This window comes from Rhinolophus sinicus, linkage group LG01 (assembly GCF_036562045.2).
Source record: "Rhinolophus sinicus isolate RSC01 linkage group LG01, ASM3656204v1, whole genome shotgun sequence".
Lineage (NCBI taxonomy): Eukaryota > Metazoa > Chordata > Mammalia > Chiroptera > Rhinolophidae > Rhinolophus > Rhinolophus sinicus.
The window spans coordinates 185,706,674-185,733,439 of NC_133751.1; the positions used below are offsets into that span (position 1 = coordinate 185,706,674).

At 35.4% G+C, this 26,766-nt stretch overlaps 1 long non-coding RNA gene across 2 annotated transcripts in view; it reads left to right on the forward strand.

Annotated features, from left to right (window-relative positions):
- LOC141568141 (uncharacterized) overlaps nucleotides 1–26,766 on the forward strand; it is a 65,027-nt gene that overhangs the window by 24,947 nt on the left and 13,314 nt on the right. Inside the window, exons 1-2 of one of the 2 annotated variants that reach the window (XR_012491199.1) lie at nucleotides 21,482–21,604; nucleotides 26,143–26,231. This is a non-coding gene — a long non-coding RNA (uncharacterized LOC141568141). Of the gene's footprint in view, nucleotides 1–21,481; nucleotides 21,605–26,142; nucleotides 26,232–26,766 lie in introns of those variants that run through there. The other variant, XR_012491177.1, reaches the window with a different exon arrangement.

Here is a 26,766-nt window from a genome sequence, read left to right on the forward strand (position 1 = left end):
CACTACTCTTAAAGTCAGACCATGCCATTCCCTGCTAACAATCTTTCAATAACTTCCCTTCACATATAGAAAACAAAACACAAATCTTTCTTGAGCCTTTAAGACCGTACACGATCTGGTCAGTAGCTATCTATCCAACTTCCTTTGCTTCCACTTCCCCCTTACTCACTCAATTTACACCACATTGGCATTTTTCTGGTTCCAGAACATATGAAACCTGTCTGACTTGGGACCTTTGCATTTGCTGCCTTTACCTCATGCAATCTTCACGATAACTCAATGTGGTAGGTCTCATTACTATTGTCATTTTATAGATAAAAAAAATAAATCTTAAGACAAAGAGAAGATAAGCAACTTACCTAAGGTCAGAAAACTAGGTAGGATGTATGTGTTGTGACATTAAAAAAAATCAAATTTTATCTTTATGTGGGAAAAAGCAGGGAAAGCATTTTGCATAGTATGACTATGAAAATGAGCACATATATTCAAACAAAAGCAAACTAGATGCACAAATGTATATAAATGTATAGGGAAAGTGCCTGGAAGGGTAAAGACAAAACTACCTGCAGTGGGATCTTCCTGGGCATGGAATCTGTGGGGCTGGATAAGTCACAGAGTTGCAACTTAGCTTTTTATGTATCATTGGTTTTTTTTTTTAAACAGTGAGAATGTACTTATGCATTAATTTTATAAGTTAACAATTCTTAGTTAAAAAAATAAAAATTACTTTTTAGGGAGATTATAAAGGATACTTGTCTTCTTTAAAAATTAATGTTTAATTCTCCATTCTATGTATGCTTCAAAGGCAAAGCTTAAGGGACTGTGTGTGAGAAAATTTCTGTTTCTACGTCATATCCATTTGCCTCTCTCCCTTTTGTTTAGGAAAAAAAAAATTTTGGCTGATGTACATTCGGGTCTTACTAAGTGACACTACAAAATACAAAATGAAAACTGACATGTGGAATTGAACAAATCAGTGTCGTATGTCAGAAAATGAAAGTTGGCCATGCTCCTTCACAGGATCCATCTTAGTTCATTGCCATCAAAGTTAAATAAGAAGCCAATATTCAATGTGTCCCTTAGGAAATTCAAAAGCTATTCGCACAACTAAATCCCCATTGATACTATTGTAAGAGAAATTTGATCAGGAAGATGCAGTTGAGGTCTAAAGAATTCTCATCATTCTGCTCAGCTCTCTTGGCAGAGCCCTCTATATCACCTCATAGCAACAACTATTCACAGTTTGCAACCCAGTTAAGCTGCCCTAGACCTGGGAATCAGGGCACTGGAAGGGATAAGAAATTACATTTCTATCTGCATATGTTTATACAAAGAAACTCTAGAAGAATACATTGCATACTAATAATAGTGGTTATCTGTTGGAATGGAGTTGGGGACCAGGCCAATTATTACAGAAATGTGAGACCTTTCTTGAACCACATAAATATACATGTTCAAATACATATTGAATGATAAACAGCGTACTAGGAAAGCTAAATTGGATACAGTGATGTTTGATGGCAGAGTTTAAGGCCAATACAAAGGCAGATTTGGAAATCCTTTTGCCTCTGGCAGAGTTTTGGTAAGGGAAGCCATACGTGTGCTGGATCAGTTCAGAAGAGTTCACATCTTCATGATGATTTGCCTGCAGCTTATGGATTTAACTGTTTTCCTAAGTGGATCAGGAAAGTGTTTTCCTAAGTGTTTTCCTAACTGTTTTCCAGGATCAGCATCTACTTTAAAATATTCCATTAATTATCTAAAATTTGTAATGTTCTAAGAGGAAGTCTCTCCCACTGCAGAATTGCTGATATCATATCCATTTCTCCTAATTGGTTCTTTGTTCCTTGCTCATGTTTTTCCTGGGGTGGATTTAAAGAGGAAATTATCCCTTCTTCAGAATTTTAAAAAAATAATTATAAACAAGTGTGCTATATTCCTTAAAATTCTTTATAATTTCCAAGCATGCTTTCTTTTTAACATTGGAGGATTGGGTTCCTTAACTCTGAAAAACAAGTAGCATTGAGGTGTAACTGAACTTTATTGTTCTGTGTCTGCTACGAGAGAAGGCTTTGGAGTCTTACTAGAGTTCATCAATTATTTTGTTAGGTTGAGTGTTCCAGAAGCTTAGCTTACAAATTGGATCTGCGCGCAAGTAATTTTTTAACGAAGCGTTTCCCAGGAGTGTGAGTCGTGCTAGAGACAAAGGTGGGGTCTCTGGCAAAAGTCCCTTGGAGGGTAGCTCCAAACTGATCCTACAGGGGAACTCCGACAGATGAACTTGTCCTCAGAAAAGATGAGGGAACTGAAATTTAATATTTTCAGATGGGAGTGGTGAGCCACATATAAACCAGGCCTAGGGCTGATGAAGAGGTCTGGCCATTAAAAACTCACTGAAAGCCAAGGAGTGGAAGGTGTTTAAGAAAGAGACAGAGAAGGAAGGTACAGAAGTATACAAAGGGATTATCACTCAGGCTGAATCCCCAATGTTACCGGATGCAATTATTCATCAGATCATACTCAGACTCAGAATGACTTTATATACAATTTAATCCAAGGCTATTAAGTTTTTCTAGTTGTTGCAATACCTAACATTACAGCCAGAATTCATTTGACAGATCAAATTCCTGTCCCAAGTAGCATAAAAGAAGCTGTCTTAGCATCTCTATTTTTAACGTATTTAAACAACCTGGTAAATTCATTAAAGTAATGAGTTCCATGTAATATAAAGATAAACATTCTTTTCCATGGTGATGTCTTCATTTAGTAGCCACAAATTGAGAATCCTTAAGAAACTTAACCTGTTGATTAAATGATTCTAAAATGTCAGATTTGGATGAACTATTGTAGAGTTAAAATTTCTATATCTGGGGGTTATTGTTCCATGTTGAAGTAGACTATTTCACATTCTGGGTATTGAAAATAAAATGGAGACAAAAACTGACAATCTTTTCTCATGGAAATTACTTTCCAGAAGGAGCTAGACCAAAAATAAGGAAAAGGATATGCGACATTATTTCTGATGTTAACATGTCCTATAAATAATATAATGTAAAGTAAAATAAAACAACATAAAATAAAATGGTGAGATAGAAACTCAAAGGAGTTTAAAAACATGTGAAAATAAAACTAAAATTATAACAGAAGAAAATATAAACTGTTATCTTTGGAACTTTGAAGTGAAAAAGGACTTTTTGTGACCCAAAATCACAAACCATAAGGCAAAAATAATTGGATTTTAACACATCAATATCAAGAACGTCTGATCAGTAAATTGAAGTATAGACAAAGTTAACCAACTAATAACTGACTGGGAAAATATATTTGTAATATCTAAAATAGATTGAGGACTAATACATAGAATATATAAGAAATTCCTAATATCAACAAGGAACAAATCAATAGAAAAAAATGATCAAAGGACATAAAAAATAGACGAAATGGGAAATTTGATTATAAACAAGTATGCGAAGTAATACTCAGACTCATTAGTAATCAAAGAAATACATATTTAAACAAGACAATGCTTTAAACACATCAAATGAGTGTAACTTTAAAATCAGTACATATCAAATGTTGGAAAGTATGTAGAGAAATGGAAACTATCACACCCAGCAGGTAGAAGTATAACTGCTTGTAAAGAATGATCTGGCATATTGATGATGCCAAACCCATATAGAATAAGACTCGGTGGTCTGGCTTTGGGATTATACCTCAGAGAAAAAATTGTTCCAGCTTGACAGGTTTATTTCTGAGGCTCTTGGACATCAGAGGCAATCTTGGTGTCCTTTAAGGAAATGTATAAATAAAAAGTGATGGTTAAGCACCATGTAATATTTTGAAATTAAAACAAAACACATACAGCAATGTACCTAGTGTAAAGTGAAAAAAAAATGAGGATAATAAACTCTAGAGCAACATACCATTTATATATATATAGAAAATACACAAACTTAAAATAACACTGCATATTGCATAAGGATACATATATTACCAAGATAAATCAACAAATACTATGGCAGGACTAGGGGAAGGAACAAAGTTGAAAACAAAATTAAATAAAGAATAACCTTGCACAAAACCTTTTACAAAACCTGTGTTCCAATTTTATATTTAGGATCTCTTGCAAAACTTTGACTACATTTTTGTTTCATATTTATCATGCTATAGGATTCATATAATAAATTAATTCATTTTACAAACTAGTGAGGGTCTGCTATGAACCAGGTTTTGTGCTGAGTGCCAGGCTTAGAAAGCTAAATGACATAAGGAGCATGCAGTTGTTGTGGAGGAAAAACTTTACCCTTTTAGTTTCTTTCGGCTGATCTAATAATTAAATTGACATTAGACAGATTAATAGGAGAAATTCAAATTTAATTTTGTGTGTACTGGAATCCCATATACACGAGAGTCAGAGAGCCCCCATTAAAGAGGTTCTGAGTCAGGAGGGTAAAACGAGGTATACATGATATCCTGAGCTAAGGAATAGAATAAGGGGTCTGAGGTTTCAGTGGGGAGGAGGGTAATTCAGAGGACAATAAGAAGAGCAGATATTCAGTAATTGGTTTTCCCTGACATATAGATAACTCACAAAAAAGTTATTTCTTGTAAAAACCCTTATTATAGGCAATGCATGCAGTTTACATTCTTTAAGGGAGAGGTAAAGATTTCTCTTGAGCCACGGGGTGTCAAAACAGTCTACATGCCAAATTGGCACATCTTGGGAAGGCCTGTTCTGAACCTCTTCACTGATACTAGGGGACAGGATACATACTTAGTATAGTTTTGTGTCTCTGGTTGAATCTGGACACTTTATTTTCTCACATGATGAGTGTGATAGATATATCATTCAAGGTAAACACTTTGCACTCTTGGATTCTCAGAGTCAAATTTAAATTTTGAATTCCGTATGTGTAGCTAACTAATCCTAAATTTCTGATTTAGCATTCACTCTCTTTTCCCATGGATCTTGGTCTAAATTTAAAATTGTTATTTCAAGTGTTTATTTTGGATGTGTATCAATACCATCAGTTATCCCAAATCCTTTTAGAAAACAGTTGAACTACAAAACACAAATTATTTAAACAATTAGAAACCCATCTTAAATGAATGCATTTGAATGCTTTTTATCCTGCACTTTCCATTATTATCCAGTATTAGATATTGGAGATCAACTCTGCAAAGTAACTCTGAACCATATATATATATATATATATATATATATATATATATATATATATATATATATAATATTATATGTCTAGGAAACATAACAAAGTCACAATACAAGAGTAATTTAATAAAATCTAAGTATAAGAGTTTTGGTAGGAATAATAGAATCCATCAATGATTGGATGCAGTAAAGTAAAAACACAGCTGGAGTAAGCAGCAGCTGGAGACAGTAAATGTTTCAGTTGTTTTTATGCAATACATCTCAGCAATGTAGCAAATGACATTTTGCTCATGCCCTTGGGCTCCTTCTGACAAAAAGATCATTTCCTCTGAGTGTTGGAAGACCTGCAGACTAAATCCAACTTGGCAGTCCACAGGTATAAGCCTGACTCAAGGACAAGCTGCAGCTTGGAGCTGCCTCTTTCGGAAACTTTTATGGTGGTAGGGAGCCAGGCACTCACTAGATTAGAGTGTTCTAACTAGATTCATCATAGTGACTTTCAGAGATATCTGACAAAGGAAAAAAACACTGTGGCCAAGAGAAAATAGTAGTATCTCATCTGCCGTCCTATGAAATATAAATGTGTTACTGATGGAAATATTTCTGGGTTTGGGACTTGTCTTTTTTGCTTTGCATTCATATTTAAGTAACTAACACCTTCTAAGCATACAACATATTGAATCCTTAAAGCAACCCTGAGTGATAGATACAATTTTCCCAACTTGATATTAATGGATAATTGAAGCTCTGGGATATTAATGGCTGGTACAAGATAACATAGCTTTAAAGTGAAGTTATTTATAAAGAATATGTATTAGACCTGCTGTTTAGGCCACTCAGGTTCTCAAGAAATAAAAATCCCAGGTTATTCATAATAATATATATTTATTACAAGAATGATGATACATGAGGTAGGAGCAGAAATACATTTAGTAGCAACCTATCAACTTGGTTCAATTATACAAATGCCTTGATGTAGAGAGTCTTCATAAATATATAGAACATTGGCCTGACAATTCTCAAGACTGACCACATGAACCACTCATTTTCCACGTTGGTGAGCTATAGTTTTATTGGGCAGTTTTAACCAACTATCTCTGTGTGATCAGCCAAAAAATACACATTGCCCTTAAACCCAAGCAAGAAGGGCTTCTACATCGAGTCCCTCCATTTAGAGGGCTCTGCAAAATAATATGCAAAATAAGTGTATTGAAGAACACAGGGACTCTTTTGTCATTTGGCATAGATGACCTGTAACCTGCCTGTGCTCTTTTGATGAACACCCTTCAAGCTCCAGAAAAAAAGCTTCTCAACATCTTTTGCTTGACTTTCTCCTTTCTCAAAAGAAAAGACAAATGTCATGAAAGTTTATGGAAAAATACATTGCTTCAGAGTAGGAGGGAAATTTGAGCAGTTAAAACCCCTCGCTAACTGAAAAGACAAATTCAATAACTTTCCACAACATTCTTCTCAGATGCTATGCTTCTGATTCTTGCATAATTAAGCATTATTTCCCAGAAATAATGATGGTCCATTTTATTGCTTCCTTTACATCTCCATTTGTAGAAAGCGCTGAACTAGTGGGGTGTTTGCAACTGTTGCAAGTGGCTACTGTGATATTGAATACAGGGTAAATTACGATATGTTTATGTTAAATAACTTCAGGGAGAAAGAGACACAGACATTAAGTGTAATACTAATTTTTTCATTGGCAACTAAGAAGATATTGAATACCAGAAATACAGATAATTATATTCTTCATAAAAATAATTTAATAATTAATTAAATTTTAAATTTAACTTAAAATTTTCAGACACCTAAATAATGATGACTTTAAGTTTCAATTTATAATTTCAAATAATTTAGAGATATGGTATGTAGGCCTCCATTTGTTTTCTTGATGTGAGATGCCAAATGTTAGGAAACAATCCACTTTGGGGTGAGGCAACAGTCCAGATACAATTTGCTATGGCCAAGGCCGTGGCCTGGTACCTCCCCCTAACAAAGTAAATGGCACTAACAATGGCTGCTAAGATGGGGGAGACACTGCTGGGCCCAAAATGACTGTGTCTGTGGCATGCACTGAGGATAGTTGGATTCCTCTTTCAGCTCATCTACAACATAACAATATCTAATGGTTGATTTTTTTCAACGCTTAAATTGGAGATCAGCTAACTTTCTGGGAAACTTTTTACTTCCTTATGAGCATTGGAGAAAGTGGGCCCAGGGTCTGCCGCAGAATCAAGCATTTGGGCATAGAAGCAAATCATGGCTCTTCCCTATAATTCTAGTGCAGATACTTATCCAGAGTCCAGTCACAGTCCAGAGACAACTTGAGAAGAGAGGTGAACAGAAGGCCATGTTGACTATGCCCTTTCAAGAGCAATAGCCTCTTAGAATCTCCTTTTGAAAGGAAAGCACAGCTAGACAGAGAAATTGGTCCTTAAGCCATTATGAGCTAGCTTTATCCCTTAGCTAACATGAGTTAAGGGGGCAAATCCAAGGTTGTAAAAATGAAAGAAATAGTAGCATACAGATACCAGTCATTAAGTCTCAACTATGTATCAGAGACTAGACACACATTAATTTACACAGAAAACAGTCAAGGAAAACATTAATATACAAGATTGCAACCCAAATTTGTCTCGCTCCCAAACTCAGGAAAACATTGACCTTTTTCCTAAGACTGCTGCCTCACTTGCCAAAGGGAGAGCTTGCAGAAATGAGGGAGGGCTTCAAAGCAAAGTACCACTTTGGGAAAATACCACCTAGGTCAGTGCTTTTCGAACGTGAGGTAAACAGTAGTCACCCATAGCTCTTGTTAAATGCTCATTCTGTTTCATTAGATCTAGGTGGGACTCAATATTCTGTATTTATAAAACTTTCATGAATAAGCATGTGGTCTAACCCCATTATTTGCAGATGAGTAAAGGGAGGTTCAGAGAAGTCAGGTGACTGGCTAAGCAGTGTGTTCGACGTGGACAGATTGCTTTGATGCTTTTTCCAGTTAACTATACAAGTTGTTCAAAATGGGTACATCCCCATTGCTAGAGCATTTCAGTCTCCCCATATATCTGTTCAGGAGAAATTCTGCTCCTGGATCCCAGCAATCTCGTGCTTTTCAATAATACATATATTAGACATTCCCATTTTCTCCCTTAATATCTGCTTCCATGTTAAAGATTGCTTGGCTTTATGCAATATATCACTAAAATATTACTTGAAATTGCTTTTTTAGTTAAATCATGATTTAAATGCTCTGAAAGATCTTGCTTTTTTTTTTTAGAAGGTAATGAGTATGCAGAACTGTTTGAGAAATCTCTAAAGTTGGGGTTTTGTTTGCCATGATCTCTTAAATTGGAGAAACACTAGATAATCAAATGGAGCTTATAAACAAAATTAACTTATCTCAGACTCCAATTTGATGACATGGCACAGATCCCTATTTATTAATATGTAAGATTACATCGTCTCCACTAAGAGACATTGTCTTACACAAGGACAGCAATTCAAATTTATTTTATATTTCTCAGGCTCATTACCTTAATTTGGAGAAACATTTTCTCAACCAAAGCATTTAAAGTGGGATGTCTCTAGAACCTACTGCAATGCAGTTTGTTCTTGGCAAAAGGAAAGGTAATTCATTTTCTGACTTCAGAAATCCTTTAGAAAATACTACAAAAAACAAATTAAAAACAGGAGTGATGTGTCATAACTGAAGCTCTTCTCAGACATGGGGCATCTCTTGGAATAAACAGGAATGGATGGGATAAATTCCTCAGGCAAACTGATTTTCATTTCTCTAAGAGTCATTATAATTAGGAGCAAAGCATTCTCTCGAACATAACTTTACAAATTATCACAAACGGAAATGGTATTTATACTATTCTTAGGCAAATCACATATTATACTTGCTTGAGTACATTAAGTACTTTCTTGGGAGCTTTTTGAGCCCACTGTGTTTTAAAATCAGGTCTATCTCTTCTTTTGCCTTTCTTTGTGTGGCTGCCAAGTAACGAAGTAGCTTTTTTATGCCAAGCTTAATCAAATAGGATCACACTAACCCCAGCCGTTGGGTAATGTTCTTTTCAAGTACTTTGCAGTCATCTAGTTCTCTCATTCAATTCTGCTTGTCTCCCTTCTCCTCCCTCCTGTCTGCTTGTGTGGTTTTACTTTCTTGTCCTTTCACTAAAGAATTACCTTGAGAATAAAGCAAGATTTAAGTATATAGAATTGATTATGGTTACCATTAGGGGAAATTCGTGTCAGCTGTTTTTCCCTTTCTCCTTTACCTTCCCTTCTCCTTCTCCCCCAAATTATTTACATTAAAATTTTTAGATTGCAAACAAATTATTTAGAAAATTGTCACATCATCACATTCTAGTCAACCCGGATCATTAGCCATTTCCTAACATAAATTGCATGTCTCTCTATCTAAGCCTAGCTTCATGCTGTCCCCACCAATGAGAATATGTTTGATCCATTTAGATGTCTGTTAAAATGCTGCTCCTCCCTAAATGAGAATATGTTTAATGCCACCTCCTTGCATATATTTCTCCTTTGTAATTAATCTGCCTGGCTTTACTCCCCTAAAAGATGATCAGCTCCTTGAGGTCAGTGCCAGTGTCTTGTGTATCTTGCCTCTGCAAGGAGGCTATCTTCTTAGTGGTGGAACTCACTTGCTACTCTGATGGAGGTCATAGCATAGCAACTGCCAATGATTACATAGAGAATCAATGCTATAGAAACACTCCTCTTCTTCGTGTGTTATCCTGGGTGGTAAGCAGCCCATCCTTGGTCATCCACTTTATTGAAGGTTTGAAAAAAATACTTGAATGAATTGATCTATGTAATCAATCCTTTTACAACAGTGTTTCCCAAAAGGAGGTATTCAGATCTCTAACATCGGAACCAACGGGGGCTCTCGTTTAAATAGGAGATTGCTGGACCCTTCCTGAGGTCTTCGGAGTCTGTATCCTCAGAGACAATCTAGGAATAAGAATTTTTCTTTTTAACAACCACCCTCTGAGGATCTGTGGCATACAAATCTTTGGAAATTGCTGATTTAGAGCAAGTAAATTTCACCTTCTTTATAGCCAAAGGCATATGAGGGTTGGAAAACAAATGGCTAGTAAAGATAGAGAAAAACTACACAAAAACGCAACTTTTAAACATCTGACTTAGCCATGCCCTAAGATGGAGCTTCTCAAAGGCAGAGAAAAGTGTAAAAATGAAATCTAATACCCCTTCCAGCTAAATGTACCCCTATTTTTTTGTCACAATTTTCATTTACACTATTGGCAACTGTTTAATTAAAAAATGATTAATATGTCTAACTACAGAAAAGATGAAGTAGGTTAGGCAAAATTGTTCAAACTTAATCTCTTGCTGTTGTGGTTTAAGTAATATTCTGCCATTTCCCACATAGTTTCCACTTTCCTAACACAGTTTCCTTATTGTTTTTTAAACCCAAGCAGTCTGTGACCCATGAAGAGTCTGTTGAAATGATATATGGGAGGTTTATTTTTTTCTCTAAGGGGAAGCTCTTTAAAGCTCTCTCAAAAGCTGTTTAGCTATATGCTGTCCGGAGTCAAAAGCTCCCTGGAAGCTGGGTAATGAATGCTCATATAATGAGTAGTTTCCCTTCTCCAGTCAGTTTTACATTAATTTTATCTCCTCCAGTAAGTGGATGAAAGCAGATATATTGGACAATCGATTTCTTCATAGTATCTGGTGATACAGTTGATATTTTTACTTGGAATTAGTTTGGATATAATGCGGTTTTTGTTTTTTGTTTTTCTTACAGAAACATTCACACATTGATAAGTTAAAATTTAGAAAGGAAATATATACCTTTTGGTGCCTGGTCTGGGTAGTAGACATAACTGCTGTGTGTGCATGTGCAAATACTTCTCTACTTCTGGAGAATTGTGCTTTCCTGTCTTCTCAATGTCAGGTATCGCCTTTGACTTGCTTTGGCAAATGGAGTGTGTGTAAAAAGGATGTGTCTTTTCTGGGTAACAGCATTTAGTTGCTAGTGTTGATGCTTCTGGGGCAATCAGAAGCACATGTCGGTATAAAGGGGGCTCTCCTGAGAGGTACAATCTGAGAACTTGTTTTAAGGTTACATAGCTTTGTTTTCAGCCCCTTTCATTAGCTGCCAGTTTCTCCTCAAACACTTGTTCTTAATTATCAGGCTTGATTCCCTTAGAAAATTGAGGAAGATATTGTAAACATCTTCATCCTACTTCACAGAAATCTCTAGGATGAAACTTCACCTGATTTTATCTCATGCCATTCATCCTATTCTTGGAGTTGTCTCCAGGGGGTGATTTCAGTGGTGCTTTTCATTCAATGTTCTCATCTACATGTGCCTAATCTCTTGTGACTTCTTCCTGGTCAAGATACTGTATGGGTCTATTGTACTAGCCTACAAGTAGCATATTTAGCTCACAAAATAGTTTCTCTTTCTATAATTACAGAAAAACAGATTATTTTATTGGAAGTGACAGTAGAAATGGTTCCTTCCCCAGTATTGTACTTCTCTCAACACGGTTGCATTAGTTACCTCTGAGACCCAGTGAACCTTAGTCCTCAAACGTACTCCAAACAATGTGTTTCAAAAATTAAAACCAATTTTAGGATTAGATGAATATAGCACAAGAGTTTTTAGTTATTATTTCAGAATATATTGATATATATATATATATATATAAAATTATAACTATTTGGTATATATATATACCAAAAAGTTATAATTTTATGTAAGGCATAAAGAATAATGATACAAAAACCTCTGCCTGACCACCGCCAAGTTTAAGAAGTATATTATTATGCATGTCTTTGAAGTCTCCTGCGTATGACTCCCCATCCTACCTACTTCTTACTGCCTTTCAGTGATAAACAGCATCCTGATATAATAATGATACGATATATAATATTTGTAATATATATAATTATAAATATATGCAATAAATAATATAATTTGTAATGTTATGTTTCTGTTTTGTTTCCACTGTATGTTTTTGAACTTTATATAATGGAATTATCTGAGTATTCATATATAACTTGTTTTCCACCCCATATGATCAAGAGATTTATTCAATTTGCTTCATAAAGTTCTGAATCATTGATTTTTCATTGCTATATTGTATATTGTATCCTACTGTATATTACACACACACACACACACACACACACACACACACACTCTATTATTGATTGACATTTGGTTTTAGTCCAGGATCAGTTTTGTTTTGTTTTTAATTAAAAATGATGGTTATCTAAATAGTCCTGCATGTACCTTCAAGTGAGAGAAGACGGCAATGAGCCATACAAGCAGGTGCCATTGAACTTATTTTGAAAAAATTGGTTTGGTTGTGGTAAGTCATGGCAGTCTCAATTTGGTGCAGAATATTTTAGGGAAGCACACGAATTTAAGAGCCCTGGATGTCTCCATAAATTATCATGCTAAATGGAGATAACTTGGAATGAGGAAGAGAGAAAAATAACTTCAGCATTCCACACAGGACAAAACTGAATCGTCTTTTCAGGACTGAAAGCAATTGGGGGACTAGAGTTCATGCAAGTATGACTCAGCCCAGATGCAAAAATAATGAGAAGGAAAGCTCCTTCCTGAACTGGATGGAGTAGAGGCCAGTGTGGTTAATGAGAAGCCTGGAAAAGAAGATGAGAGATACTCCATGTGTTAGGTAGGAAACATCAGACGAGAGAATTCCAAGTATATGGAAAGGCAATAAGCCCTGAGTCAGAAAAGGTAGAGGAATTACAAATATTTTTTCAAGGCAAAGAGTATAACATGACAGTATACAGTATAACATTGGCACTTATAATAATATCTTATCTCTAAAATCATTGCTTTATATTGCAGAGCACCTTGAAATATTTTTCTATGAAAATTGGCAGTAACAGCTATATTACTAAGGCAAACAGAAACATAGAAATTGAAAATTTGAAAGGGAGAGAGAGAAAATCTAAGGAGTCTTAGGCTTTGTGAAAGGAGAAAGGGGAGAGGGAATGTTGGAGTGGGCGAGCAATGAAAAAGCATCTTTGGAAAACAGGATTGTAAACAAGCATATTAGATGGTGTGAATGCAAATCCTCCCTCACTTCACATATAAAGTCTTCATAAAGGTCTGCATTGGCCTCATAGCTTTCATATGAATGGATCTTTAGAGGGAACCTACTGGTTGTCCAGCTATATGTCTCAGCCCACCTATTATACCATGTTTCCCTGAAAATAAGACCTAACCAGACCATCAGCTCTAATGCGTCTTTTGGAGCAAAAATTAATATAAGACCTGGTCTTATATTATATGTATTATAAGACCTGTATTATATTATATGATATAATATTAAATAATATTAGACTTGGTATTACATTATATTATATTATATTAAATTATATTGTATACCTGGTATTATATTATATTATGTAAGACCCAGTCTTATAGTAAAATGAGATCGGGTCTTACATTAATTTTTGCTCCAACAGACACGTTAGAGCTGACGGTCCAGCTAGGTCTTATTTTCAGGGAAACACAGTAATACAGATAGCACATATTGATAGAGGACGGAGCACAAAGGACCATGGAAGAGTAAATTCCTGAAATCTGCAGATTAGCAATTCCATAGCCATGGAATTGGAAGTTTTAGATTTCATTGGGCAGGAAGGACCCAGTTGACATCTTCATAATATTAATCTATATCCTTACAGAAATGTGAAATCGTATTTTAGCTACATAGCTATCCTATGCAAACTTTTTCATTGTTAAAAAAAAGATCCAAACAGAAACTAAATAAATGAAAAGTGAAAGTCACCCATCAAATCCTCTCCATCTTTCTCTCATCTCAATATAATCCCTGGAGGTATTCAGGAGACTGGTAGGAAGGGGATGAAGCTTTTTAACATTTTATTCTGTATTGTTGGGATTTATTACAATGAGCAGTATTGCTTTCATAATTTAAAAAGTAATAAAGTTTAAAAAATAGTAACAGCCTCCTGCAAAGCAATATGAATATTTTTTCTGCTTCTGAAGCAGAACAATTCTTTCTCCTGAGGCTCTTAGCTATAGCTTCACCGGAAGTGATTTAGATTTTATAGGACTTTTTATCTGGGAGAATGAACACACCAGTTTAGTGTAGGAAGTCATTGTTCAGAGCGCTGTTGTCAAGTCTGCTCAAATACTTTAGGGTCCCCATCTGGACTCATGCATCCATTTGACTAGAGCGTACAAATTTACCTGTGTGTAGGCTGAACCACATCATTCCTTAAAAATACATGTGTGTCTAATGGATTTTCTATAAACAAACAATGAAAAGTGATGTTTTCTTTTCTTGCTTTATTTTTCTGATATCCATTAACCCATATATGGCTTCTTTAAAACAGAAAGCTTTTTGTATAAGCAGAATAAATGGACCTAGATCTATGAGATAGATATTGACTAAAAATGAAGCAAATATTTATCACTGGAGAAATGACCATATTTAAATATGTTCTTGTAAAGCAATAGTCAATTGCATTACAGAACCAACCCAAGAAGAAGAACAAACCAACAAGCAGACAAAGTTGAATTTTGCTTTGACATTGAGAGGTATGAGGCAGTTATAATTGACAGTTATCTTAGATTGGAGAATTTTTGAAAAAAGAAGATTGAGTTGACTGATTCATTTTAAGTCATTAAAATCTAACTGTCAAAAATTCTGGCTAACTCAAGAAAAGCTGTTTAACTTCCAGCAATGCTAAAGTTAATTAAAATAAAAACAAATCTATGTATTCAGCTAAATAAGAAATGCAAAATAAAATACCATAGTATTCTTTGCTGTGCTTTAAAACTATATTAATTATCTTAAAGGTGCTGAAGTGGTTAAAATCATATTATAAAAGTAGTATGTACTGGTTATATTAAATATGTATATTTGCTAATGGCTGAAAGTAAGTTTAAAGAATTTTATATTTTAAATATGAAAAAAAAAACTTTGTGATACTAAACAAGAAAATGGTAGAGGATAATATGAAAAAATCATATTGATATTAGTAGAAAATCAAATGTTTGTGTGTGTTTACCATAATATTTTCTAGCTGTGCCTCCTCCCCAAACGTGCTGATATTAAAATAATCATGAATTGATGAAACAATGGCACCTTAGAACAAGGGTAAATGCTTTTCTGAGCAGGTCACTAAACTTCTCTTTGTTGCTGATTTCACTGAAACTTAACATAATTTTAATATTGCCTCCCATTTACATATTTCCAAAAATGTTTATCAGTTCTCTTCCAATTTTAACCTTGTATTATAATTCTGTGTACCCAAATAGACTATCTTCTTGATCTTTATATTCCCTAAATGTATAGCACAGTACATTGACTAGAATGCTCAATAAATGTTTTATGAATAAAGGATTAACAACTAGTGGGTAACTTCACTGCAGATATTTTGTCATCTTGGGTATAACACAGTAATGTGTTTTTTTTGTTTGTTTTTTTTAGTAATGTAGTTTTTATTTTTCATTATCTAGCAATTGAAAGCAATTTCACTTCCATTGAAACCCAAGCTTTTGATTACTGTGACATGTTAGTGAAAATACAAATATTATATAGTCTCTAGGAAGGCAGTAAATTTTACCTCAATTCAGAGATGTAATATCCTATATCTGAGATATATTGGTACAATTTGAGAGTATACAAAGTTGTACTAATACATATGAATCTGACCTTATAAGGTTTTATGGAAATTCATGGAAATTAGTTTCTTATTATCTAATAATCTTATCTTCTTTGCTGACATTATGAAAATGTCAGAAACCAGAAATTACATTAATAATTTTGGTTAAATAGTATTTTTATGCAAGTTAAATCCCTTTGCTGTTAGCTATTTAAACATTGTCAAATGTTATTGCTAAAGCACAAATGTTAATGGATTCAAAGTTATTTATTTCCTTTATATTAATTTTGTCCTATACTTTCAAATTATTATATTCAGGATAATGGAGATTTTTTTTCCTGATTGCCTAAAACATGATTTTTCTACATTCCCTGCATGTTTAATAAAAGAATATGAAACTTATGTACTTGTTATTTCATTTATATCTATATTTATCTAGCATAAAGTAGTTCCTCGTTATAGACTCAAAATAAAGACAGATAAAAATATATCATATCTCTCTAATGCTTTCCCATGCAAAAATACTTGTAGAAATTAAAGGGAACACAACAACCAGACAGATTACTACCAGAAGAATAAAATTTGTCATTATGAATGAGGATGTTATATCTTTCCCCTAAAGATAAGTCATGATCTAATGTTGACATTTTAATCCTTGACAAATTACCATACTTATTTCAGAGTAATTGCTATCTTCTTGTTCTTACCATCCCAACTCCTGACTTCCTCTTTCTTTTGTGCCATCTTGGTCAAGGTTTTTGTTTTGAGATAGAAAGATAAAAGAGATCTGGTTAGTTCTTATGACACATTATGTTGTCTTTTGCCTCCAAAGTAGTTTGAAAAAACTGTTAAGCCAAAGGGAAAGATCAAATAGAATTTTAGAAGTTATTCTGTAAGTTTCTAGAAGAGAGATATATGCATATGTAAATAAGTACTTTCTCAAGAATTACGTCAAAACAATTTGTGACTGGGAAAAGATAATATTGATTCATAATCACTTATTAGTACACTGATATGATTCATTATGCTGTACTGTTTGGTTTTATTAATATTTAGCATGTACCTTCTACTTAATAACATCTGCAAAATCTTTTGAGGCATTATCACGCAAGGTACTTGTGTGAATAAACTAAATAAAGACCTAATTTCTATTCTCAAAAAGTTCACAACCCAAAGAGGACAAGAACAAAAATAAATTATAATGCAAAATTATGTGTGTAATAATTGCAAGTCAGTTTTTTGCCTCAATAATGACTATGGGGTGATAATAGTAGCAAATACTAATTTAGTGTTTATTATGTGCCAGGCACTATTCACAATCAAAAATTTCTTACTACTATACTTCCAGTCTTTTAGATGATAAAACTGAGGGAAAGATGTCAGGCAGGCAATTTTTCCAATGTCACAGAGCTTGTCAAGTTGTAGAGCTGTGGTTAGTGGTCACGTTGGGAGAAGAAAGAAGCTGACTAAAGTCACTTGGTAATAAATAGTGTTTTGACTTGATACTCTAAGGATAAATAAAGAAAGAAGAAATGTAAAAAACACTGTACTCTAATTACTAAACCTATTTCTCACAGTGGTACATGCTAGCAATTCTGAAACTATTTTATATGTGCATTCACATTGAACAAATAACTAAATATATTATAAATGATGACAGCCAGGTTTCTCATAGTTAGAGAACACTACTCAGCAAGGTACAGCTACAGATATGCAAAAGGGGCATGTTAAAATAAATTCTGTGGTAATGGATTGGAATTGGTAATATCTGTGTAAACTTATTTTATTTTATATATATTTAATGCATATGTATTTAATATCTACAGAAAGATAAATAGATACATAAATAACAAAGTACAGAAAGGGAAAAATGGTGACTTTATTGTGGAGAAATTGGCAGGCACCTCCTTAATCAAGTGATCAAGATTGACATCACTTGTCATAAGACACACTGATATATCTTCACTGTGATACAGTACTTAAAAAGGCACATTTCCTCCCATGATTTTTTCCCTCAAAATTCATATTCTCAGTCTAATCACTAGAAAACATCAAATGAATCCCATTGAGCGACATTCTACAAAATACCTGACCACTACTCTTCAAAAAGTCAAGGTCATTGAGAAACTGTCATTAGAGGACCTTAGGAGACCTGACAACTAAATGCAATGTGGTGTCTTGGATTGAGTCCTGGAACAAAAAATCTATCGTTTAATTAGTAGTGTTATATAGCTATTAAATTTTTAGTTTTGAAAGTTTTACCATGTAAGATGTTAACATTAAATGAACTGCGGCGAAGAGTGAATGAGAACTCTGTACTATTGTAATGCTTCTGTAAATCTAAAATTATTTTCTAAGTTAAAATAAAAAACAAAAAAAAAAATATGCTGAGGAGAGACCCAAGATGGAGAAGTAGATAAACACTGTGCCTACCTCTTTCCATAAACCCGTTAAAATTACAACTAAATTATAGAACAATCAACCAGGAGAACCATCTGAAGTCTAGCCAAACAGAAGTCCTATATCCAAAAATATAAAGAAGCCACATAGAGACTGGTAGTAGGGACAGAGACACAGAATGGGACCCACACCTGCGTGTAGCAGTTGAGAATCAGGAAGGATATCTTAGCCATGTTGGTTCCCCCCGGATGACTGAGGGATCCCAGTCCCCCAGACCAGGCTCCCCAGCCTGTAATATTGGTGCTGAGAAGAAGCGCTCCCACTACATTTAGTTGTGAAAAACTGGGATTCCAACTGTTCGGGTGGGAAGGAAGGCTGCAGAAAACACAGGAGTACTCTTAAACAACCCGCACACAGACTCACTCACTCACAGGCACTCACCTTGAGCTCCGGTGAAGGGATGGTGACTTGGGGGTCTTGGAGACACATGAGGTGGACAGACTGAGGTGTATGGCTTCAGGAGAAGAACTGGAGGATGGTCAGCATTTTCCCTGTGAGGGGCTTTGCTCCCGAGCAGTGGGCAGGCAGGCGCCATCTTGCCTACGTTGAGCCCACACCCCACAGGCCAAATCTCAATCTGATTGGTCTGATGAGCTCCACTGCTCCTCCTTCCTGACTGAGCTCCCCCAACCTCCAGAGGCACTTTCTCCACAAGCAGCCAGCCCTGCCAGCATTGCATTCTTTCTTGGAAAACTATTAGAGTCCATGGGCCCCAGGGAGGCAGAGACTGGCCTCAGTGTGCTCTGAGGCTTCTGTTGAGTTGCTCCAGGCTCAGCAATGGCACCAAACCAGAATTTACATTAATTTGGTAACCACAATTCTTCCCACTCTAATGATTCCCTGAGAAACTGCCACACCGAACTTGTGTACAACATGAGGCTTTATCAGTATCTGAATCTTAAGGGAGCTGGCAGATGGAAGCAGGCCTCTGAGTGTCCTGGCTTTTTGAGGAGTTACCTCAGGCTTGGTACTGGTGATAGATGTCCTTGCTTCTCAGTGTGGCCTTTCCCACGTGCCTCCCGGTGTAGCACAAGCCACAAACAACTGCAGATAGCTTTGTACCTCCTACCATGTAGTTCCTGGCTGATCATAAACAGTGGCTGACCTGGGCCTGCACCAGAGCCCCTACCAACGAGCCCCAGAACCAACACACTTGGTGGTTGGATTCAGAGCACTGCCCAATTAGCCCACAAGTGGTACACACAAAGGGCTGTCTCAATAGGCACCAGACCCTGCTGGGGCAAACCCCACTCAGTGGGTTAAGCCTCCTGCACAACAGTCCGTGAGCTGCAGATGTGGCCAAATCCCACAGCCTGTCAGTGTGAGGGTGAGTTCCACCCACTGACATGCCAATAACAATGAAAGCTCAAGTATAACAGGAGGGCAAACACAACCCAAACAAGGGACATTCCTGGAGCACCCAGAGTAGGTGACTAGGGAGACTGTCAGGGCCCCAAAGGGCACCTACTCCATAGGCCATCTGGCCAAGACTGGGAGATGTAGCAGCTCTATGTAATAACATAGAAACAAACACAGAGAGGCAGCTTAATGCTGTACTCCACTTCCTGTAACCATTTATATATATACATATATATATATTTATAGTTGGCATTCATTATTGTTCAGCTTCAGGTGTACAGTGCAGAGATCAGGCATCTACATCACCTCTGAGGTGGTCTCATGGGTGGTTTTAAGGATTAAATAAGTTAATGCATGAAGTCGCTTAAAACGTTTTTGACTGAATAATGGTTTACTATTTTTATTACCTGTATTCCCTGAGGGTAGGTCTAATTTTTATTTAGAGGCAAAATGCAAACTAGACTCTAACTCCAAGCTCAGTGATTTTACCACCCCACCACTGATTTATTGGGCACCAAGAGAGGGGTGTAAGTAAGGAAAGGATTACAGAAAAATAGAGGCAGTGAAGCCGGAACATGAGCTTCATTCATTCCTTTGAAATTTTGCTTATGGCTATAGCTTTCCATGCCTTGGTGGTCTGTGTCTTTAAATATTTAATAAAGCTTCCTGCAGCCGCTGGATCTTGCATACCCACAAGGAATACCTCAGTCTTTCAAGAAAAACATCATTTGTCAAAATTAGACCAGCTATGTTTTTGAAACCACACTGAAACCATTTAGTAATAATATTTTTGTTCTTCTTGATGCCTAGAGTAAATTTCAAAGCTTCAAATGGCTTTACATGTCAATCATAGTAGTCTTAATTCTAGACAATGGCAACATTCTCTGTTTTTTCTCAAGGTGACCTGGCATCACTAGTTGGTTAGATTGCTCCTTATCTGATTGGACCTTTGTCAGGAACTCTCACCTTTTACACCTGCCTGTTAAGGCAATGCCACCCCAGCTCACTGATTCATGGCTTTGGAATAAAACCAACAATTGGCACTGAAACTAGAAGTCTTGTTGACAACAGTGGCATCATATATTTGCAATCCAGAGCCATGGTTTCATGTTGATCTCAAGTCATGGCTAGAATATTTTCCTCATATTTAAATTGCTGAGACATTACTTTCTTGATTCAGAGCAATGACCCATACATAAAGCATGTATTTCTGCAACATGTATAGCCTCATTTATGAGTATAACATTATATTGAAAACATTATAGCTGGGCATTTCAGACACGTTGTTGCAATCACTATAGAGTGTGCTTTGTTTAATGTGAAACATCAATTATCTTAGTCTATTGTGAAGACTAAGCAACTATAGAGTGAAATACAATCTATGGACCTGCCCAATTGTTTGCCCTTATGAAGGAAATTAGTCAAACTGCAAAGAAACACAAGCATTGGCAGAGAAGACTTCAGATTCTTCTTCCATCTCAAGGCATAGTCATTTAACAAGTGTAGCCGTGAACAATCTAACACCATCCAACACAAAATACCTTGTAATGTAATCTCTTTTTTGTTTGTTTGTTTGTTTGAAAGTCTGGGCAAGACACATCACTATTTTGTATTCCTTTTTCCTTTACTACATCATGAGGATGATTAAAAATGTATTATTATTTTAAATTCATTAATTTTTTATTGATCTGACTGGTAATAAAATGCTAATAATAATTACAAGTGCAATATGAATTATGGACAAACAGCAGTTATCTGGCAGATTGCATTACTATGGGAGCATTTATGATTTTTCTAAAATTTTTTAGAGTAGCATTTGTCAAGCTGGAGGGTGCCCAATAATGGAATGGATGGAGATGCCCTTATTCAGAAGAAGCGAGAGCCAAGTGAGTCCAGGTAGATGGCGCCGAGGTCAAAGCATTTTCACAGGTGCTCATTGATTTGGATCTCTCTCTCTCCCAGGATTGCATGCATATCAGTTAGCATCCTTAACACTTAGCAGCTACATATTCAATTCTATTTACTTGATATTGTGGGGGTTTTTCTGCTCCATTGCATATGTTTTCAGACTCATAAGTCCATAAACCACAAAGTAGCAGAGAGTCTTGGGGTTCTCCATGGCATAAGCCTTGACAGCTGTGAGAATAACACTAATATTAAATTAATTTTTATAGCAAATGTCACATACAAAAAGAAAAATACGTATTGTTATGGAAACATAAATAGTGCACATTGTCTGGCACTAGTAAGCATTTCAGAAAAATGTATTTGTTCAGTAAATAAAAAGTTCTGCACAAGAATTCATGGAATTTGGACTTAGGTGCCTATGGCTTAAGTGCCATAACTATGTATTTAAATTGTTCATTATATAAATTAATGGAAATATGCATGTAAAAAGAGCCATTTCTATGAAAACTAAGCTGAATGCTTTGGAAAGACTCCATAAATGTAAATCTATCAAAATTCTTTATCAATTCAAGTATTTCAAGAAAAGTAAAAATTTGAGGGGAAAATCATAAAATATATCAAAGAAATTAATACTCTACTGGCTTCACAATTATCTTTAAATTCTTGTACCTCTTTAAGGAAACTAAATCTGAAAATTGTATATGATGAATTTGAGATGTGGATTAGGCAAGAATGGAGTTCAAAGCAGACAATCAAGAATAAAGGAAAAGACACAATATAAAAATATTGGCACAATATAAAAATATTGACAAATTAATGTGAATTTTATAAGCTACACAAATAAAGATAAAGTTAAGCATGTATTATTTTTAAGCTTCCTTAACGAAATCACCTTTTTTTTTCAACTAACTAACCATAATGATATTATGAGTTCATAATGTCAAAAAACAGGCCCTTATCTCAGATATATATGAAAGAATTTTACAAGTCTTCAAGCCTTATAGAAATTTTAGTTATGTGCATTCATGTCTATCTCACTAATAATTCACAAAGTCAATAAATGAAGAAGTAACTGAGAACCAATGAATGTTCTGATGTGCAGTTGGCTCTGAAGCCATAAAGACATAGACTGGGGCTTGAATGGAGAGGACACAAAACTTCAGTGCTCATAAATTGGAAGTATGACCCAAATAGTTTTCTTTAATGTCAGTGGCTTACTCAGGAATAACTACTAACTAACTAACTAACTAACTAACTAACTAACTAACTAACTAACTCTTTTCTCTTTTTTTTTTCCTCTCTCTCTCTCTTTCATTACCTCTATCTCTATATTTGTGCGTGTATAAAATACTTAGCTTTATTCACATCATGATTTTCTACATCCATAGCATACATACTTGCACACACATGGTACATATGTATAACATATATATGTCTATAGATACAGTCACACGTCAGTCTCCAGAACACTGAATACTTCACTTTCCCCTTAGTCTTATTCTTCTGAACTCAATTTCCAGCCAACAATGTGAAGTTTCAAAAACAAAATTACTTAAAAGGAAACTTCATGCCTACTTTGCACCTTCTTAGAGATTTTCTGTGGCAGCGGTTCTCAAATTTTACTCCTGACATTTAGAAAGCCTTGCTGCTGATCTTAGGTAACAGAACTTAAACAATATGTCCTATACTTCCCAAGCATTTTGAGTCTACTAATTAATCTACATAATATCCTTGTGAAGTGAATAATTATAATTTTCATAGGTTTTTTTTGTTTTGTTTTGTTTTTTTGCCAATGATACATCTGAAACTCAGTTAAACAAAGTACTAATAACACAGGACATTAATGAAACTTATTTCAACACTATTATTTACAGAGGCAGAATGATATAGGAAAGATGAAATGGTAGTTCAATGAAAATTATTAAGCCCTTATTATTTGCTTTTCAAGTAAAGAAAAAGAAGTCATTTTTGCCTTTAATGTGAGTACAGTCCAATGTGATATGTGTGAAGAGAGATTTATGTAGAGCACAGTTGAAGCACAGGGGTTGGAAAAACTGTTGGTTGTGGGGGAATGGTAGAAAATGTGTTCCTAAAATAACTTTGATGGAGCATTTTGAAGAGTTAGATTTCATCTAGCAGACAAAGAGGAGAAGGCCATTCTTACGAGAGCATCTTGATATATCAAGGTACAGAACACCTTTTACAGCCAAATAAAATCAACAGTATGGTAGATCTGAATGAACTGCACAGTTTCAGTAAGAAATTGTAGACCACATAGAAAGCACATGGTGAACAGTCTGTATTCTGTCTGTGGAATTTTAAATCTACTTTGGGCCCCTAGGAGCAACTGAAGTTTATATAGGGGAGTGAACAACATGACCTATTGCATTCTAAAAAGTTTTCTCTGTAAATAAGTACTGATTCGATATATTAATTTAAAGAAGGAAAAGAAATTGAAGAGAAGAAAGACCAGGATTAAGCTGTTACAATTAGCATGAAGAGGTGGTAGTAGTTTCAGTTCTTATTTTAGAAAAAGAATGAACAACAAATATAATTGATGACTTTCCTTTAGTAATTGTTTCCCAAAGGGTTCCTTGATTTTCCTCCCCAGGCCATTCATAGACTGATTTGGGGGATAAGATAGCGTAGAGTAGTATGTAAACCAGCTCACTAGATTGCTGCATGACCAAAGTGTCCAAGTATAGATTTAGAAACCAAACAACTCAATATTTCATCTGAAAATATTCTTATCTAAAGTGATAATAGTACCCACCTCTTAACTTGGAGCCTAGGGCTACGTCAAATTTATGCAATCAATATCTACTTCCCTAAATTAAACCCAGACCAAGATGGACCAATGGATCTGCAGAGGAAACTAGCCCAGGGCAGCATGTGGGTTCTCACTTCTGCCTTACTTCAGAGAGAAGAGAAGGATGTAAAGAATCAGGAAGGACATTTGATTGCTCCTAAATTTGTGGCTTTATGAAAGTAACTAGGGAGGCCAGTTAATTATTCCATAACTTTTTAAAAACCTTTCTATTTTTGTTTGAAATGAACAATTCTTGTTTGAGAGGCAAAAATTTAGAGAAGACTAATACATAATTTTCATTTTACCATTGCAATGCTTTTAAAAAATTGTGTCTCTGATAATTGAACAAATATTCAAATATGCGCACACACAAAATGGCAACCCCTGAAGTCTTATCAATAAATGTTAGCTTAAAAATTAGGCTTGGTCAAAGTGATATTCATTGTTATTAACGAGATCGTGACCAAATGTTATGCATCATATGGGAAGCTATTAACTCATAAAAGCAAATGATTTTTGAAATATTGCATTTTTAATACTTTTTGTATTAAAATCCATTATGGTTTGAGGTTTGATATAGAAATTGACAGTGACTTTTTTTTTCCTTGGTCCTACATTAGATTCTAAGGTGAAGTCTGGGGAAGAGTAATGTTCACCAAGTCATTAGGTGAAACGATGATAACAGGAAGCGAGATGGTTGACTAGCATCAGATGTGCCTTACAATGCATTTCACATGTCTTCGTAGGGGGACTTCAAACTTCCCCTGGAGTTCTCCATGGGGAAAACTCATGTTCATCTTCTAGTTTGACTTCTCGAAAAGTTTCCCTCCTTAGGATATTCTACTCAAGGTCCCTAGTATACATGTCAAAATACGTTCTTTTCAGCCATACAGGAATCTCTGGAATGTGATGCTACCTGCACAGTAGCAGGCAGACTGCTTACAGGTATCAGGCACGGAGGAGTTATTGTGTACCTCAGGTCCCGGTCTATTCTTCACCTTCTGATGCATCAGTTTAGTCAAATGGCTTAACCAAGCTGTGTTTCATTTTCTCCTGTTTTAAAAATGTGAGAAATAAAATTACTTACCTCTTAGGGATGCTATGACACTAATTAATGCTTCAGAACTCTATGAATAAAAATCATTCTGTACAGATATTAATTAGTGTTGTTCAAAGAACAGCTGTTAGGACAAATGCCAGAAGAAGCTGGTGGGTAGGTATTCAATCTTCTTAATGGAGGCCACAGAGCTGTTAGTAGGAAGACTAGTAGATAAAAATAAAATAATTAACAAAGGACTTAAGATGCAGTCACTATATTAGCAGAGCTTAAGCAGCCAGGCATCTACTGAAAATGAGTGTGGGTGCAGATTCCATCACTGATAATCACTGGAAAATGTAATGGTTTATGACACTATTTCATGAAAGAGAAAACACTTTTAAGAATACTTGAATCTTAGGGGTATGAACAAGTTTTGAGGAATAGTGTTACACTCTATAATCAAAATAAGACCAATTCACTTACCAGACATCATTTGAGTCTACCTGACACTGCCCTTTTTATTATGTGTAGTAGTTCAATATGTGAAAATCCTTAGGGATTGCAGAAGAGACAATGGTCAAATTAGAGAATTCCAGAATTTCCCTTATCTGTTATTTTATAATTGAGGAAAATAAGTTATTGTATCTTAATGATGTTTGAAAGGCTGGTATCTTTAAAAATATCATGGTTATTTTTCTATGATTCCTACAGCTGTATCCTTCTAGCGTTTGCTCATGGTTCACTCTCTGGCTACATGAGGAAGACGGGTACTCAGTTCTCCTTGACAAATATATGACCAGGTAAGTCTTGTGGGGTGATTTCAGTAGGTCTTTGGGATCAAGATAGTCTGAGCAGAAAGGGGATTCTAAAGTTGTTTTCAACCTAAGATTGCAGAAATTCTAGCACCCCCATGGTACAGATTATTTACTTCACGTTTGGCCCTTTCTCCTAAGACTTCTGCAAGATGAAGTGTTACAAGCTGCTGCAATAGTCAAAGGGCAGAAATGTTATGACAGAGCTTGTGTGGGTGAGCTAAGCCATAAGGGGTCCAGCTGGAAGGCTGGAGAGCTTTCTCTTGGAGTCAGGTTTGGAGAACACCACTTGTTATCTTATGCATCTAAACTGTATATGACAACTACTTGTTTTTGCGGGGATCAGATTCAACATAAATTGAATTTGTACTACATGCCAGGCATAGCCATGGCTCTTTTCCCACTTCAAATTGTGAAAAAACACAAGTGTAACAGGCATTTTTATTCCATTTGTTTTCAAGGGGAAACAGGTTCAGAGAAATTAAATAACAGCTTAAGGTAGTTTAGCAAAATAAGATGCCTT